The sequence below is a fragment of the Plodia interpunctella genome, chromosome 14, assembly GCF_027563975.2.
Source record: "Plodia interpunctella isolate USDA-ARS_2022_Savannah chromosome 14, ilPloInte3.2, whole genome shotgun sequence".
Lineage (NCBI taxonomy): Eukaryota > Metazoa > Arthropoda > Insecta > Lepidoptera > Pyralidae > Plodia > Plodia interpunctella.
The window spans coordinates 1,374,081-1,386,916 of NC_071307.1; the positions used below are offsets into that span (position 1 = coordinate 1,374,081).

The following is a 12,836-nucleotide window of genomic DNA, read 5'->3' on the forward strand; positions in this document are numbered from 1 at the left end:
ATTCGCAAGTTGTAGTGAGGGACGACAGGATTTGGTCTCCTTTAAAAGCCAAAAACACACAACTAATCTCTTTGAAATCTCGTATACTTATAGTTAGGAATACGGAGATAGAAATAATACGGCATGTACCTTTCATCCTGTGAAAAGTAGTCTTGTGATAAAACCGCAGGCAACAGCTAGCGTCCCAGGAACTGTCATGAAACTAGATATATAATTTGGCCACGTTGTGAGGTGGTAAAATTATATTAATTTAAAATGTTTCGTATAAATCATTTGTCAATTTGTAATGCCTATATCCGTGACAATGATAAAACACTGCATTTACCAGTCGACCTCCATTAAATGTTATTAAAGCGAAAATGTTACTTCAACTGGATAGAACTAATAGTAGCATTTTGTTCTAGTTTTTTGATAACTAGCCACCCAGACCGGTTTCACGAGGGTTCAATATGATGCATGTTATACACATAAACCTAGCTCTTGAATCAGTCTATTTATTTTAAAAAAACCCATAAGATAGGGACAGACAGAAAGCGGAAAGCTACGCTGGTTAAAGTATAATCTACGTAAGCAGTAAAAAAAACATTATTATTTAAATTGTTTTTAAATATACAAATGTTAAAAAGTACGATAGGAATCGTGTCTAAAACATACTTTTATATATTGACAATTACAGTACAGTTGGCAAGAAAACAAACTTCGCGAAAGTAAAACTTCAGTTCATTGAAACCATCAATTAGATAAGAGTATATATAGTTTACGAGATACACACACGCGAACAGACGATACTGTTAATTAATACATTTTTGTTTTTGCCTCTCAAGATAACGAGTTGTTGATTAGGAGCTCAAGTTAACTCTATTGGTCTTTATACTGGCATTTCATTATTAATTGTTTAGTAACATGAATTGGGTAATATACGTTTTTCCATGTGTCGAAAACAAAGAAACATATGGGGCTTGTATGACAGTGACGTCCCAAATGTTGGAGTCAAAAGCGCTTTAATCATACTTTAATGAGAAGAAAAAAATCTAAATGTTATTATACATTTTATTATCGTGTATCATTATGTGAATGTATTTTATACACAGGCAACTAATCTATTGGTATTAGATGTCTTTGCTTTACACATATACGTATAAAAATATATTTTTTTTAATGTTGAAAAAGTAGCTACTTATTGACCGAGCGAGCGAAACGGTCGAACATTCAACTTGGACCAAAAATACATTTTTTGTATCTATGTATGTATGTTTGTAACGCGATAACTTTTGAACGATTACCGTTGGTCCGATTTTGATGAAATTTAAAAGGTATATATCTATAAATGGAATGTATAAATTCGTGGGATATCAAAATCTGTTAAGTCGTTTTTGAAATATTCACAATTTTGTAAAAACTGTGTTCGCGAGGTCTAGGTTCGTGGCGAATAACTAGTACTTTTTCTTCTAAAAACTAAAAAAAAATATGGAATCTGCCAGCTGCTTCTCCCGCGCAGATTGTAAAAGTCAATCAAGGGAAAATGAGATGGCCTAGCAACCTGTCACTAATCTCAATTCTCATCTAATCTCTATATCTAGCTAAGGTTTATTGTTGGAATCGGACATCGAGTTTAGCTAATTATTGGCTCTGTCTACCCCGTAAGGGATAATAATGTGATATCTATATAGTGAGTATGCATTGCTAAGGAAATTTTATACATATTGTTCTGCAACGATACATTTTCTACTCGAAATGCAATAAGCTCAAGTACGCGTAAAATTTTAAACACACGTTTAAATGCACCCATAGTCTAATTCTCGTGTAGTTGCCAAATTATAAGGTTTAAATTTTAATGTTGGGTCCCAAATTACAGGCGATAATATTTTTTAACAATTAACCTATATAAATTAGGAGATACTAGTGGCCCCATACCGGTTTCGCTCGGGTAAAAACATAATGAATTACACACGTCTAAACCTTCCTCAGGAATTACACTATCCGTTGGTGAAAACCGCGTGGACATATATATTTTTGTTTTGACCCAAAATCCACGGACCGATTGTTATGAAATTGGTACACGGGTACAAAATAACCTTTAATGACACACAGGGTACTTTTATCCCGAAATTCCCACGGGAGCGCAACCTAGTCACTAATATAAAGCATTTTATAATTGCGAAAAAAGGTTGATGTAATTGAAGCATCAAGAGGTAACAATCAAACAAACTTACTTTCGCAAATTATATTAAGTGTTTAATGTTGTCACTTGACCCACACGTGACATGACTCGCTTTTCCAGTCTGCCCGTAATGAGGTATAATATGAAACGAGGTACTAATTCTACAGTTTGCTTATTACACTGGTACTATGCAATTAACTGATATCTAAAAATCATCAAGCTGAAAGATTTGGGCAGGATTCCAGCATTGTTATAGCTCTCATATAGTAGGCAACGGGAGATATCCATTAATCTCACCATTGTTGTAAAAATAGCTTGTAATGTAAATGTTTGTTACCTCTTCACGTTGTATCTGCTGGACCGATTGTTATGAAATTTGGTACACGGGTAGAAAATAACCTGGAATAACACATAGGGTACTTTTTATCCCGAAATTCCCACGGTAGCGAAGCCCCGGGGCGCAGCTGGTCCTCTATAAAATTAAACTCAAGGTTATGAATCTTAATTAAGCCAAAACCGATATTATGTTGTTGTAGTCAACTGGCGAATACCTAGTAATTAAATGCGGTTATCCAGGTCGGTATAACCGGGCTCCACCCGGATGTAAATCGTGCCCGGGCATCATAGCCGGGATAATAATGTTGTAGCGAGTGAGATTAACGCGAGATGTGTGTTGTATAAAATATTCTATTAGTAATTTCTAGAAGAACAATAAAATTGTGCATTCAGCCACTTTTTGCTCGGTTGCATAAAAGGTTATTACATTTTTAATAGAAAGATATTTTACTTTGAATTAAGGTACAACCAATATTAGAAATGGTAATTATTTCTTTTCAGTAACACGGTACAATCCCTACGTCCTCCCGAGCGAAGCGAGCGAGTTCTAACATTCTACTTGACGCAAAAATACATTTTTTGTATGTTTGTAACGCGATAACTTTCGAACCGATGGTCCGATTTTGATGAAAATTAAAAGGTATGTAGGATATGCGAATTCGTCCTCTTAATTTTTAATATCTATATGTAAAAGACCTACATTTGTTAATTGACGTCTTTGGAGAAAAGGCCGCGGTGAAGTTTGTTGCGCCGCTTCTTCTTCACCTGCGCTTTGGAAGTCGGCAGTCAAAAAAAATTACTTAAACTAAGTCTAGTTTAAGTAATTTTTTTGACGTCAATAAGTGATGTTATATCATCCTATATTGAATAAAGAATTTGAATTTGCCAATATAATATTTAAGTTTCGTGGGGGGCATCGAAATCGGTTCAGTCGTTTTTGAAATATTCACAATTTTGTAAAAATGTATTGTGTTCTTACTTATACATTATAAAATAAAGTCCACTGCCGCATCTGTATGTCTGTTCGCGATAAACTCAAAAATTGATTCATGCATATTCATGCGGTTTTCACCAATATGTAGTGTGATTCCTTAGGAATGTTTAAGTGTATAATTTATTAGGTTTTTACACGTGCGAAGCCGGGACGTGCTGCAAGTAAAAATATCAAGCCTTATGATGCTAAAGATTTGTGAATACATGATAACTGGAACGTGATTGATTACTAGCGAATCGAGTACTGTTGCCAACTTTATATGACCATTAGGAGTCTCGAATAATTGAGTCCCGGGTTCGTTTCCCGGTTAGGACAAGACGGAGTATCGTTGTGTTAGTATCCCATAACACAACTCTCGAACTTACTTTGGGGCTAGCTCAATCTGTGAGATTTGTACATCCATATTATTATTATTGTTACATATTATAATGCAGAGTCTTCTGCCGCATCTGTCTCGCGATAAACTCAAAAACTACTGCACGAATTTTCATGTGGTTTTCACCGATAGATTGTTTGGTTCCTGAGGAAGGTTTATAGATGTATTACTTACTTACCCGGGCGAAGCCGGGACGGGCTACTAGTTATATTCAAAATAAATAAAACAATTATTATTATTATTATTGAAACAATTTGAATTGTATTAGAAATTTACATAATGAAACTGAGTTGGGTTTCTAAAGAAATCTACGATATTATACGACAATTTTATATAGCCTTTAGCTATATAAAGATCTTCTCCAGAATTACTAGCGATCCTAAATATGTGTTAAGGAAGAAAAAAAAATTAAATAACAAATATCAATGAACAAAGAGCTCCGTAGATTACAATCTATATCACTCTATAACCTTCTTACAAATAATTACTTGCACGCATCCAACAGAGACCAATGCGTTTGAAAATCAACCTTACATTCAATTACTAAGATTTAATATTGTTTGAAATTGGCTTTGATTCATCTAAGCGTATAATTTGATCCGCAAGTCAGAAATGGGTTTACGCCCAGTTACTTTCCGAGCAGTCGGTCGCAAACCCAACGCTGACGGGTGTGCGACCGACTGTTTGGGAAGAAATTGGACAAATACTGGACATAAACTCATCTAATCACCGCATGTCATAGAATATGGCGGATGTGTTTTTGTACGGTTTTGGGCACAAATTAGTTGTGTTTTTTTGCCTTTTGGGGCGTAGTATAAAGCCATTCAACTCATTTTACAGTTTTTGTTAGTCGAAAAGTAAGCAGTAGAGGCTCTTAATATATTAAAACAGTTATATAGTATGTGCGATTATATTGCAGAATGTGGCTCCAGCTCGTACAACTTAAAAAGAAACTGTTGACTGTTGAGAAATAACATTATCCTCAATTTGTTGACGTCAGGCCGGTCGTTAAATTATAGCTGACATTTTAAAATTGTTATATTATTTTTAAGCAAACTCCAGGCTGTTAAGCGTCATGAACTTCATTAGGCGTCCATGTATGTTAATAAATAATTAAACATACATGGACAAATCGCACAGATTGAATTAGCTCCAAAGTAACTTCGAGACTTGCGTTATAGGATATTAACCCAACTATAGGTTGTATTAATAATTATCTTATGTAAATATTATCCATACTAATAGTATAAAGATAAAAGATTTGTATTTTTGTTTGTATTGAATAAACTCAAAACCATTCATCAAAATCGGCCCAGTACGATTTGACATAGAGATAGACGAAACCTTTTGAATTGATTTACCCGAACAAAGCCGGGACGGACCTCTAGTATTAGGTATTTTTAGATAGTTTCATTCTTAATTTAAAATAGCAACACTATGAAAAATATAAATTCATATTAACTTACCTAAAAAAAAGCATAACCAACTTTATAAAAACTGACACCCGAATTACCGTTAACAACAATTCAATAAACAAAAGTATTCGAAAATCGAACGTGTCATTGTCAACATCTGTCAAAAGGAACTGTTTTTTTTTTAAATTTTGCAGCTTCGGAATAAAAATACTATGTCTTGTAGATTTTTTTTGTTCCATCTGCTTCGGACACAATGGAGTGATTGTAGCGACAGATGGTTAGGGGTGCCACGCTTCAGATAAGGAATTACGTTACTTGTCATCAATACGGCTCATTCAGAGCGGTTCCAGGTGATATCCAAGTTGTTTCAAATTATTGCAAAAGATTTACGCGTGAAATATTTATCAAGTGTAAATCTTATATACATATTTATTAATTGTTTTATCCCATGACGGCTGTCCGTTGTAGTCATCGAATAAATAAATAATACTGTTGTTTTGTTTCTCACTATCTTTCAAAATCTAAAATATGAATCGTTTATCCGTTATTGTTTCTAAGTAACTATATTTTGCATTTGTATTTTCTTTAAATCGACGGCATCGCATATCAAATGATCCAGCATAAAACTCCATGCAACGGTAATAGAGGCCAATTTCCAATGATTTTAGGTAAGTAAATATGCTGCCTAAAATTGTAAAATATTTTACTTTTCGCCGGTCATTCATTTATTTAACAGTTCATGTTCAAAGTCGATGTAAAATATAAGAAAGAGACAGACAGTAAATAGGAAAGTCGATCAAGTTTTTTATTTACATTTTATGTAATTATTTATTCAATTTCAATATCTATACTATTATTATAAAGAGGTAAGCGTTTGTGAGTTTGAATGTTTGAGGCGGGTAATCTCCGAAACAACCGGACCGATTTCAAAAATTCTTTCACCATTAGATTAGTACATTATCCAAAATATCTATAGGCTATATTGTATTTCAAAATTCCCACGAGAGCGAAGCCCCGGGTAACATCTAGTAGTTGATAACCCTAGATGAATCCTTACGAATCCCGCTCCATGGCTCAGTTATCCCGTAGGACACCTGCCTATCGCCTCATGTTACATACAAAATAACAATTTGGATGGTTTCCTGCGAATACTTTAACATATCAGCTGTGGGCGAAGTGCGGGTTTGCTTTTCACTTCTCACCATCGAATCGATTCGAAGTGAGACGCAGTGAACCAATCACATTGCAGTGTGGTTGTCGTCGCGTCACAATGGCGCAACGTGATTGGTTCGTTGCCTCGGGTTTTCGTATTTGCAGCTTTAAGCTGTTCATCCGCGGCAAAATTTGTCTTTTTTCATACAAACTTTCACCCAACCTTAAACCTATACAAACTTATATTTAGTTTGAATAAATGAATGAATGAATGAACATTAATTATTAGCCAAAAATTTGTTTCATTTCACATATCACGATTTCTATAAAATTGTTAAATTTCACCTACTTCCGCTTGTCCTACAGGGTTAAAAAAAACTCCACGTGGATTCAGTGTCCACGACAATGCATAATTATGATAAGCATGACATGACGGTTCATTCAGGATCGGCTCCCAACGAGGAAACATCTCAACAGTTTACATTTTAGTAAAAAAAAATATATTATCAATTTTTGACATCGACCCTTTAGACACATTCACGTCTCCATCCCTTACAGGGTAGACAGAACGAAGAAGCCTCGGTTCATCAACAGTCCTATGAAGACACCATACCACATCTAGATCGGTTCAACATTGCAACTCAAAGGTACAAAAAAAAAACACGCGAAACAGCTATCTCTGTCGCACAAATCAATTAATCTAGATATCGAATAGTATAAGAGAAAATGAAACGGCGTCAATACAATATTGTGCAGCTGGGGTGCGATTAATATTAATGGGGGAATTTGTTTAATACCAATTTCAATTATTTTTATTTGTTTGGTCTATAAGCCTCACGGGCTGGACAGAGGTTGGGCCACGTATAGAAAGTTCTTCTATATGTGAACTTTCTGAAGAACATATATTGTGAAATTTATCATTTTTTAGTTTAATATTCCTTGATAAATAATTCCAGTTAAATAGTATTCTTCGAAACCATGCTAATATTTATTGAAGCAAACGTCGGTTACGCTTCCATAGCTAAACCGATTTTGATGAAATTTGCTATACAAATATTTAAAAAACCGAGTTCAAATTTCGTCCACCAGAGACCAGAATTTGAGAAAGAATTGTGAAAGTTTATATGACAAACGCACCCGATACCTTTTACACGCAAGCGGAGCTGCGCACAAAAGTTAGTAACACTGATATTGCTTATAATTATTTTTAAATTAATGTTCAAATTATACAAATTATACAAATGGTAAGCCCTTCTGGCATAATAGGGACCAACACTGTTTGAATGAGTTTCTTTCGGCATTTCTTCTCAGCAGTGGTCGTTCCGAAATGCTAGTAGTTTGTAGCTTTGGTAAACATCATTTAATTTAGATTATGACGTGAAAAAGTGCCTGTGAAGGCCTAATTTCTGAATAAATGATTTGATTTTGATTTTGACAAAAATCTAATTTAATTATTATAACTTAGTTTAGGTAGTATAAAAAAAACTGAGGTTTGGTAACCATTGTGTTTAAATGGACACGAATAAAACTATTTGTACACTTGACACCCCAAAATCCATTTACGAATGCCAATTTTTAGGGTTCCGTCACTCTCATATTATGGTAAAAACGGAACCTTTACAGGATCAGTTCGTTGCCCGTCTGTCAAAGCCCTTTTTCTCAAGACTGAGAGATATAGATTTGAAATTTATAAACAAATCTTATTATACATTATTTGATTATAAATTATCTACAATTTCCTCTACTGTTTATTTCCGCAGTGAAAAAATCAAATAAATAATAACAAATATATTTGTAAAAAACGAACACGATCAAATGATATGACCGTTTGTTTAGCAAACTTTGCGACTTCACAAAAGAATCTAAACCTAATATTGCCATAATATGTGGTGACCTATCCATGTGGTAAGAAAAAAGGTTAACAATGCAAAAACAAAACCCTATATGTAAGGACACACAAAAAAAATCGAGTTCTACGGAACTCTCCGTGTGCGAGTCCTACTCACACATGACCGGTTTTTTGCCAAACCATAAATGTACAGCATAACAATGCGTTAGACTGTGCTTTATATCAACTATAATATCGAACATTATCGACCAACAGTTCGCCACGACATATTTGTTGTACATTGCTAGTTTTTCCTTGCGGTGAAAAAAAATTCTTATAAAAAGTACGCAATGTTCATTGAATATGTACACGGACAGTTCATTCGAGTCGGCATCTGTCTATGTTCGGATTAGCAAATTACATGTTAATCTATATAACCTCTGTGCGGTGGTAATAGAACTGATTATGCAATGGCTTTGGGGAGGCTCATTTGCCGTTAGCTGTACTTTAGCCATATGTTTCAATGGGCAACGAAATTCGTATTGTAAGCTGCCCATAGAGAACCATAAATCATATTGATTGGTTCTGTCGATTTTGGGATTAATATAAATTAGGTTCAGGATAACACGAATAGTTATAATTATTGCTGGTTGGAGACGGATCAATGAGTATATTTATAGTTATTAATGTTAGTGCTTATTAACCTGTTCAATATCTGTAAGTTTTCTTCATCCACAGTGTAACAAAACCCATGTTGGTTCTAAACAGAGTATAAATTAACGACTGCAAATACAACCGGGATCAATGACGAAGCACTGATGTGATCGAGATAATAGTTTCCTCACCTATCCCTTGACCGACCTTTGCGAAATTGTTTGTTTATCTCATAAGCGCGCGATTTGCGCCATTAGCCTCTCATAATAGCTGGATTTTATCTGAAACTCTTCCGCTTTTTACGACGTCGAGTTCAAACTTCAACCGTATTTTGTGATGGTTGTCGTTATGTCGTTAAGGGATATCACGGCTCTTTAGTGCCAAGAACCAGTGGCGGTCCAGTGGTTAAGACCGTCCGCTTGTGTCCGAAAGGTCTATGGTTCGAATCCTACTCGTGCCACATGACTTTGTATTCCAATCTGGCTAATTTATAATTTTCAGCACTTGCTTCGGGTGATGGACAACATCGTGAGGAAATCTGCTCGCTCATCGACTATTTAGTTTAATTGTGTGAATGAAATTGCTTGCTATAACTACTAGATGGCTGTAGTCGTGAAAGTCATGTCATATGCCTTTAAATGCTTTAATAAAACGTCAGTGTCAGAACACATCCAGTCTAAGGTGTTAGAAATGCACCCGATAATAAAACATCGCCTATAATTGTTCGGGTCAAATATTGCAGTTGAAAATTAGTTATTTTATTTGCCATAAAAGCCATTTGTCATCAAAAAATATATCGTGCATTTGTGACGAATTTCAAATTGTGGAACTTAGAAATAAGCGCCGATTCGATGTGGCAAAATGACATAAATGCTGTTATTTTATTAAACTTATGCAAATACAATTTCATTAATGTGTAAAACATGACGCCGTTACAAAACTTCGTCAAAAGTGATTTTTTTCCTCAAAATATCGAGTAGACCTCAACTTTTTTAATTTTAAACTTTGCTTGGGTCAATTTGACGTTAAAACAAACACACCGAACCCTATTTGTTTGGGATTTAGGGACTATACATAAATATGAAGGATTTTGTGCACGCGTAAACTTTTGTTTCAATTACAATCGAAGTGTGGTGACGTTTGTTCCCATAGAATCTAACAACTATTCGTAATTATCAGAAGCATACAACTTCAATCGATCTGAAATTATTGTATACACGTTTAATTATTATGATGTGCATAACGTGAAGTCGCACCTAAGTTCAGCTCATTGACACTCCATAACGGTTCTATCCGCGCAGGACATGATTTTTTTGTGAAAGTTTGTGTTAAAAATGACATTTTAATAAAATACATATTACAGATCATACTTATTTTTAATATATTTACTTATAGAAGTGACAGTAAAGTTGTAATATTATTCAAATTCTGTAATTGACTATAATTTAAAATAATGGTGACATTTAAAATTGGAGGTTTTTGACGACCTCGGTGGCGCAGTGGTAAGGCTCTTGCCACTGAACCGAGAGGTCCCGGGTTCGATCCCCGGTCGGGTCATGATGGAAAATGATCTTTTTCTGTTTGGCCCGGGTCTTGGATGTTTATCTATATGTGCATTTGTTAAAAAATATAGTATCGTTGAGTTAGTATCCCATAACACAAGTCTCGAACTTACTTTGGGGCTAGCTCAATCTGTGTGATTTGTCCTAATATATTTATTTATTTGTATTTAGGTTATTTAGCGGTTAATTAGTCTATTTATGTATTATCTTTTGTGTGTTATATGTATAGTCCGTTATTGTATGTATATATATTCAATATATTATATTATATATTTGAATGGGTAAAAGTATTTTATGGTCGATTTTTGGTAACACATATTTCTGTAATTTTCTAATGAAACATACAGATCAAAAATGAAAACACATACAAAATAACTGTTTACGAGGTGCTTTTTCCTTTCCCGTGAATGGTTGATATACATATTATTTATTTATTTAAATGTAACTTGAATTGTTTGTCTCGAAAGTTTGCAAGTTTTAATCTGTAACAGGACAAATGCATTAGAAACATTCTTTTCAAACTTGTTTTTGTGTTTCAAAATTCTATTTTGATACCCTTTCCAAATGGAACAAATAAAAATATATAACACTGTACGTATTACGTACGTGTCCATACTAATATTATAATATTATAAAGACAAAAGATTTTTATTTTTGGGACTAAGCTCTAAAGCTACTGGATCGATTTTGATGAAATTCGACCGGTTGTAAAATCACATGCCGAATCATCAAAAATTTACATTTTCTTTTTTACGCTGACCTCGGGCTTCGCGGCGTCACAACACAGAAAGCAGCCGTGAACATGCGAAGAAGAGAGAGAGAGAGAGTGTGTATATTTAAAATATAGTATCTCTGTCTATATTATTATGTGTGTAAGTATGTATATTTATTATCTTCCGTCTCAGATTGTGTAGACTACACACAAGTAGGTATTCGACCGGCTCGTTGCTTTGAGAAATTCTCAAGTCGCCAACAATTTTGTACTTAACAAGCAAGGTTTTAGTTAGAACTTCCTTAAACTTCGACTGTAGTTTTAGTTTCAAGTCTTTACTTTGAGCTGATGCTGTGAATTTGACGGAAAACTGCGAAAAGGTTGTTTGTTATTCGCTCAGGCTTTGAAATATCAAGAGTAGAAGAAGCTTGTTGGCATTAATTCGTTACCATAAATATCTATTTGTATTGTTTTTGATGAAACGTACAAGGAAATAACGAGAAATGTCAAAAAGTGGAGAACTGAGGGCCCAAATTTTCGAAAGCTCATAGCTCTATGCTTAATAAACCATAGATACGTTGTTGGTTTCACACAATTTCAAAAATTACTTGTCGTCAGTCTGTAATTGGCTTGGAAAGTTTGACGTACGTGTGGTCTGAGGGCCAATTTCATACGAAGATTGTATAATATAGCACAGTGTTTTACGGATAATATGTTGTTTTCACAAATTTTGTTATGCAAAACCTTAAAATTTGGGGTAAAAACTTTATCTGTAGCATGTATAGTTTATGAGATACAGGTGGGCCCTCAGACGACACTATGAGGACTGAGGGCCATTCGTAAATCATCGTAACTCGCTTATTAGGATTTCACAAAATCTAATTCCTACTTTCAAAATTATTTTGGAATGTTCACTAAATCCCAAGCATCATTGATCATCATTCGACGACCTCGATGGCGCAGTGGTAAAGTGCTTGCCTCTGAACCGAGAGGTCCCGGGTTCGATCCCCGGTCGGGTCATGATGGAAAATGATCTTTTTCTGATTAGCCCGGGTCTTGGATGTTTATCTATATATGTATATGTTATAAAATATAGTATCGTTGAGTTAGTATCCCATAACACAAGTCTAGAACTTACTTTGGGGCAAGCTCAATCTGTGTGATTTGTCCTAATTTATTTATTTATTTAATTATTATTCTTATCATTTCATAGAATTTCAAGAAGTGGGCCCTCAGACCACACGCACATGGTTTTGTTCTTCTTTATTTAATTCTATTCAACAATGTAAAACATCGTGAGGAAACCTGGTTTTAATCATCACATTTAATTTAGAAATATATATTCTTTCCTATCATTAAATTAGAAAACTTTTAATTATATTTTTGTGTCTTTTTAATTTTAGTTAAGTACACGAACCAAACGCGAAATAAGACTCCTTACAGCAATAATAATAAAAAAGTTGTATAACGATACCCAGGGCTGAGGCAGACGAGTGGGGTAAGCGGTTGGTAAACGTGAAGTGCTGTACATATATCTACTTGTGCTGAATGATAATACATTCTATATTTGGTCCGTTGTTAATTCCCAAATTTCCCTTCTTTCATGTCACGTGGTCACTTTCAATGTGGTAATTTAAATAGTGTCA

The 12,836-nt window shown here is 34.5% G+C and overlaps 1 protein-coding gene across 1 annotated transcript in view; it reads left to right on the plus strand.

Moving 5' to 3' along the window:
• The window catches only part of LOC128675130 (uncharacterized), a 137,062-nt gene that overhangs the window by 10,010 nt on the left and 114,216 nt on the right, over positions 1-12,836 (plus strand). The window lies entirely within an intron of this gene.